General features: G+C 35.6%; 1 long non-coding RNA gene across 1 annotated transcript; it reads left to right on the plus strand.

The window, feature by feature from the left end:
* The first annotated feature begins 1,655 nt into the window (after nt 1-1,655).
* Nucleotides 1,656-6,286, plus strand: LOC128802907 (uncharacterized). Its single transcript, XR_008435602.1, has 3 exons — nt 1,656-1,737; nt 3,456-3,546; nt 6,178-6,286. It is a non-coding gene; the product is annotated as an uncharacterized LOC128802907 (long non-coding RNA).
* The last annotated feature ends 202 nt before the right edge of the window (nt 6,287-6,488 follow it).

The following is a 6,488-nucleotide window of genomic DNA, read 5'->3' on the forward strand; positions in this document are numbered from 1 at the left end:
CATTCTGGCAGCCCTTTTTCCTGACTCTTTCCTTCTGCTGGAAGTGGTGTTTTACAGTATTTTACAGCTGTCCCAAAGGCCCCTTGGGACTCCTGCAGTGAGGTGACCTAAATTTCCAATATGCATGGGGCATACAGTTTGATCCACAATGAGCTCAAACAATGTGTTTAATGCCCATGTTCATCCTCTTAAGCGATACAGAGTAGGAAGGCAAAAATCATGCTAAGCCTCTCAAAAGTGAGCAAAATTTTAGCATATTTTGTGAGGGAAAATGTAGATGAGAGACCTAATGAAATATGGTAAAAATGCATGCTTCACAAAAGAGATTGACAAACATTTATAAAATACTGTACATGGACAAATTGATGTTATTTTTCAATTTAAAGGGCTACTCCTGATTCCCTTTGAAAATAACATGCTATATATAAAACTAAATCTCAGGAACTAACATGTAATAAATATGAATCCTCAAAAAGTCCCCAGTCCTTTAACTGTTGCTATAAAGAGTCACATGTTTTGCTACTGTAATATTGTCTCAAATGGCATTTACTCTGTTAACAATTGTGTAGCCTTATTAATATAGTTAATGAATTGATTTTATTGCTAAGACGCTCAATTCAACGTACAAATAATATCATGAATATTTAATCAGCCATGGATCTCATTCAGAAGATCCAAACATTAGTCAGTCATATCAGATCAATTTTCATAATTCCTTTGCATGCTATCAGTTAGTTGTTGAATTAAAGATATTTTGCCATTTCAAGAAATCACAGAAACTTTCTGTAGGAGGAAGAGTTCCCAGATCTGCTCTTTTGACGCCCCTGACTTCCACATCTGTCTGTTCTTGTTTTAGTTGCTTTCAATCTACCTTTCCCCCTCTGAAGAGAAAGACTTGAGAGCTCAGTTTTATATATTTCCAGATTTCTCTAGCACAGTGTTGTTGTAGTATGGGGGCCCATTAGAGGCTCCACTTCAGAATTACTCCTGATAATTCAGCTGTTCTGCTCAGGGCGAAGCAAATGACTGCTGACATTCCCTCCATCGGCCTGCTACACATTTTTTTTCTTGAAGTCCAGAATACATGCATTATACTCGGCAAGAGATGAGCTTTTTCACAGGATATGTTATCCGCTTGCAGCCTGATAACAGCGTTAATGACTCTGCCGATCCTTTGAATTCGGAGGAGTGGAATGCCAGGATCCCCTCAGATCCAGCCATTGCAACACAGGTCTCCTGTTCTCTCAAGGACCCATTTTATGTCTCAATTACACCTGTTTTGAAAGAAAAAAGCCCTGTGTTTCATACCACATTCTGCAATTACATAGTAGCAGGGTAATAGAAAAAAATCCCAGTATGTCACCCCATTTATGAATAAGAGATCATAGATAGCCAAAGTTCAATCCATTTGAATGAGACACTCTTGCCCTTCTCTGAACAAAGCATAATGTCATGAATTTTTTAACAGAACAACAGAAAACAAAATTCTCTACATGACAATGGAAACATCTTTAAAATATTCAAAAGGAGAGGTGCTTGCTGAGATGCATTCTTAAATTCCCAGAGATTTTAGCTTACATAATCTTTGGAAAATGGATATGTTGAACATGAGAAAAAGACACATATAGTCAAACTCACTGAACGTGAAGCTTTTTCATAAAACAATACAACAGGAGGACTACTTAGGAACTTCTCATTGCACCATAATTTTGTGACTGAACACCAGAGATAATGGTGGTGAGTACCACTACCCTCACCTGATACACGGGTAATTCTATTTTAAGCTGTTATTTTGAAGGAAGCAGAAACAGAATTTGATTAATTCCCCATATATATATTATTTTTTGAGTAGCAAACCACAGTTTTACACGGCCTTCATGACGTTTTTGTGAATAGCCTTCCAGAGTCCAGGTGCCTAAGTTAATTAATCCTAGAAATTCTTGAGGACTGTTGATTTTTTTTTTTCTTCTGCTTCTGTTCACCTGAATCACTTAGAAAATTGAGCTTAAATACACTTTTTCAGGAAATCAAATAGTTTCAAAGGTATGGTGAGGAATTTGCAGGCACTGTTTTCTTATTATGAAAATATCGTTTGACTTCTAGTTTAACAGAATTCTATGAGCCCAGAAATGCAGCTTTGAACTTTAAATGAAGTTACTTTACCATTGGGTACACCACCACTTAAATGCTGCAATCCAAAACAGTCACAATTCTTGAACATTAAATGCAACCAGTGAAATTTAAAAGGATGGTATCCAAGATTTTGACATAAGCAGTTTTGCTGACAAGAGCTCAGTAGTGCTGTGCTAATAAATATGCAAATTCTATTGTTTTTTTAGCTTATTTTACTATTTTAGCTTAACTTTCTTTAATGTACAGATGCAGTAGAGATACTCTTTTCTTAAACTTCATGAATTTAAGAATAAATTCTGTTCTTAAAATAAAGTGCAGAAACTTCAGTTTTTTAATAAAGGCTGTTCTTTCATTATGTTGTTTTGCCTTTGTTTCTCTATCTCCTTGGAATTGAACAGGATATATATTAAAAAAAAAAAAGGGGAGAAACTTTTGACTGAAGGCATGTGTATGCCTTTCTCTGAGAAGGTCATTGAACATAATCAAACCACTGGATTTCTGAAAGCCAATCCACTGCAAATAGATAACAAAACTATATTAGTAACAATGCTCTCTGCAAGGTGACTGAGAAACTTGGCTCTAAACGAGGACAGAGATTTGCCCTGTAATCCTTCCAGTGTGTTCCACTGAATAAGGAGTCAAACAGGAAGATTTACAATTGGCTTTGCAACTTTGAAAAGCTATGCTCTATTTAGGGGTGGGGAGGAAAGTCTATCTCTAGCGTATTTTTATGGATAAATCTATGAGTTTTTGGGGGTTTTTCTAGTGAAATGGAAATGACTGGGTCCATTTACAATTTTTAACTAAGCATTTTAAAAATGCTTTAGGGAAATTGATATCCCTTCTTTCACATTATTCATGTATTAAATATAACAAATATGTATCCAGATAATTTTCTTTACCAACTGATAACTCTGATATAGCCATTAAAATTTACTCAAAATAAAAAAAAAAATCTAGTATTGATCCTCTCTAATAATATCTAGATTGAGCATAAAATCAGTTAAAGGATTTTGTGTTGATGCAAATATAAAAATGGAACCAAGTATTTTAGCATTTATTTTAGTTTATTCCAGTGATATTGAGCTAGCCTTTAAAACTAAAGCAGGAAAATATTTGGTCATTCATAAGTTAATTTGGCCTTTTAGAAGTTTTTATTACTCTGTAGTTAGACTGTCCTTAAAATGTAATATTTCCTCAAAATATGTTTCATAATTGTACAATACACATGATTTTGAGATTTGGGTCCTTGATTTCTTTTGGTGTTTGTTTTGTTTTTTACCTTGAATGTGGCTTTTGTATTTTTGTTTTTATCTTTTCAGACCAAAAGTACTGCAAAATAAGCAGAACGGATACTGAGGTCCATATAAGAAAGTGGCACTATTTTTCAAGTTATTTCAGCATAATGATAGGGTAAACATTTTCACAAATCTCTTTTTGCTGTAGTTCTAAGCGATATTTTGAGGTGTATTTCTGAGTGTTTTCTCCAGGAAGGCTGTAGAATTCTACTTTTCTTGCAAATACAAGGCTGTAATTTGTCTGACCTTTTTTCTGTTTTCCATCTGCATACATTAAATGAATGGCTCTCCATTTTGCAGCTGAGGGAAGCACAACTTTGGATGAAAAATGTTGCCATTAAAAAAGAGGGAACAAATTGCGTAAATTATAAATGACCTGTAGAAACTGAAATGTGCTACCACATTACCCTGATTATACATGCATGGGGTTTTTGTCATTAATCCAACAAAATAGCATGGTAACCTATGGAACTCATGCAGATACAGATCTTTTGGTAAAGAAAAAGCTCCAAATGTATTTAAATTTATAACATTGCATTGTGCTTTACAGGGAGGAAAAAGAAAAGACTGACTCAATTCCTGAGTTTATACTGTTAATTTTACACATCTGCACAGTTGTGTTTTGCTTTTGTTTTCTAAAAGTTTGCCTTTTACTGAAATATTAAAAAAAAAAAAAAAAAAAAAAAGGATGCTTCTGTTGATGTCTGAGCTAGCACTTGAGATTGCACTAGATTATAAGGATTGCCATAGGAAAAGAAATCTGCTTATTGCAGCCTCACCGTATCAAAGAATTTGGCTAATCTGAAGCTTAGGAGGTTTTCAATGCCTGCTTGCATGCTGAGGCATTTCACAATTTCAGATTGCTGAATATTTATGCAACAATAAATCTTATGAATAAATTAACCCATAGCTATTATTAACATTATTATTATCATCATTTCATTTTTGAGTATTTTTAGGATTATTAAAAAGACACAGAGAATACTAGGTCAGGCCTCAGACTCATCTGCCACACTGTCCTGCTTCTAGTGTTGTACTATAAGAGTAGGTAAAAAAAATATTTTTCCAGAATTTTCTCACAATCTCTATCAATCTGCAGCTCAGGAAGTTAAAGACCTGGATTCTTTTTCCAAGAACATCTTCAGATACCTTTTAAAGATGTGTAAAATGCATTAATAGTGGTTAGCTAGTCAGGATACAGCTGGGCTCTCCAGCTCTCCAGTGTGGTGTGAAGAATTCTACCTCTGGCTTCTGGCTTTCAACCTTTGGGTTTTTTTTTTTTTTTTTTTTGTTTGTTTGTTTGTTTGTTTTTTTTATGCTGAAGAATGGACTCAACAGTTGCTGTCCTCCTCCTTGCCATTCATGACTTAAGTTGACTGCTATCAACTCTATATCTCATGATCTGTTTTCCAGGTTTAAGATTCACAGGGATATTTGTTATTCTTCACGCTGTAGTTGATAGCCTTTTCTATATTTTTTCTGTAGGTGCATCCTCTTGAGATGCAGAGAAAAACCAAGGCTCCCTGCATCCAAGCTGTGGCTGTGTGCTGGCTCGTGCAGGCTGCCACAGAAGCAGCTCCTCTCTTGTCCTCTGTACTTTGCTTACACATCCCAACACCAGAAATTGCTTTCTTTCATCAAAGGCTGATCGAATAAATGCCCAAACTTAGGCTCCTTCATGCTGAATATATTTCCCTGATGCCTGGAGCATCCATCTGCAGTGATTATCCTCTGCCATGTTAATGCTGACTCATCTGGAAACGTGGGAACTTTCTTTTAAGTTCTGTAGATAGCCCTTGACTGTACTGACACTCAATATAATTAAGTAGCCATAACTAACTTTGTAATCTCACTTTTGCTCTATTTTCCAGGTCATTTCTGATGATTTTGACAGCAGTTCAGGGGGCTTGTATGTACAGTTCAGGGAATGTTAATGAGTAGTATTTTCAAAGAAAATACTTTTTTTTTTTTTTTCACATTATATTTTAACAGATGAAGCATCTCACATTTTGTAAGTGATAGGCACTTAGGTTTTTTTTTATTTCTCAAAAATAAATTACTCCCTCACGATTCTTTTAACCAGTAGTATTCTTGACACACTTCTGACATATTTTTTTTTGGCAATGTCTCTCTGAACACTTGAAAGTTGGGCAAAAAAAAAAAGTCTTATCTTTAGTTTTTAAAATAGTGCTACCAGGACTATCAAACTAGGATATTTTTCACACCACCCCCAAGCTCTTTATGTCAGATCAGGGTCCAAGAGTGACCTGAGATGATATTTTTTCACTCATGAAGTGTTGAGTGTCTCACTGTGCTGAAGGGTGCTATCAGCTACTGCTGCTGGAGCCACCAGTCTAATAGGCTGCTGGACCTTCCCCAGTTTTAGGGATTTCTCAGCTGTTTTCAAGCTTCAGGGGAAACAGTTCTGTTTCTCATTAACAGAGCAGTAGCTGTGCTGCTCAAGTGTAACTGGAAGATAGCAGGATTTTTCACAGTAGTTAGGAGGACAAAGTTATTGTGTTTATACTCTTAGAAAAGGCATATGGTTGAAAGTCTTTGGCTTCTGTTACAACTTCACCTGCTTGTGTTTACACTACAACTTCAGTAGAACCAGTGCTACATCCTACTCTGGCATGTCAGTAAACTGGCAAAGAGTGACCTCAAGGTAGGGGATGTAATGCTAACCTCATGTCTTTAACATGCCTGCATAACAAGAATACTTACTTGCTTTTTTTTTTTTTTCCAGTCCCTTTTTCATGTTAGAAGAAAATTCAGAAATCTGGGAAAGGGAAGAGGCAAAATTCAGAGCATGAAATCTGAGTCACTAATGAAAACTGAAGGATGTGAAATTTATTTCTGTGTTCATGAGCGGTTTTATTGTGTTCATAAAAAGTGGAATCAGCTTTGTCCAAGTGAACATGCTTAATTTTTATTTTTTTGTATATGTGCAAGGGAGTTGTAATCCTCCCCCCCATCCATTCCTGAATATGAAAAAGAACCTTTGGGAAAAAGAAAAACAAACAAAACCACCCAAACTTGTGGCTAGTAAATAGTGCC

The sequence above is a fragment of the Vidua macroura genome, chromosome 2, assembly GCF_024509145.1.
Source record: "Vidua macroura isolate BioBank_ID:100142 chromosome 2, ASM2450914v1, whole genome shotgun sequence".
NCBI classification, from domain to species: Eukaryota; Metazoa; Chordata; class Aves; order Passeriformes; family Viduidae; genus Vidua; species Vidua macroura.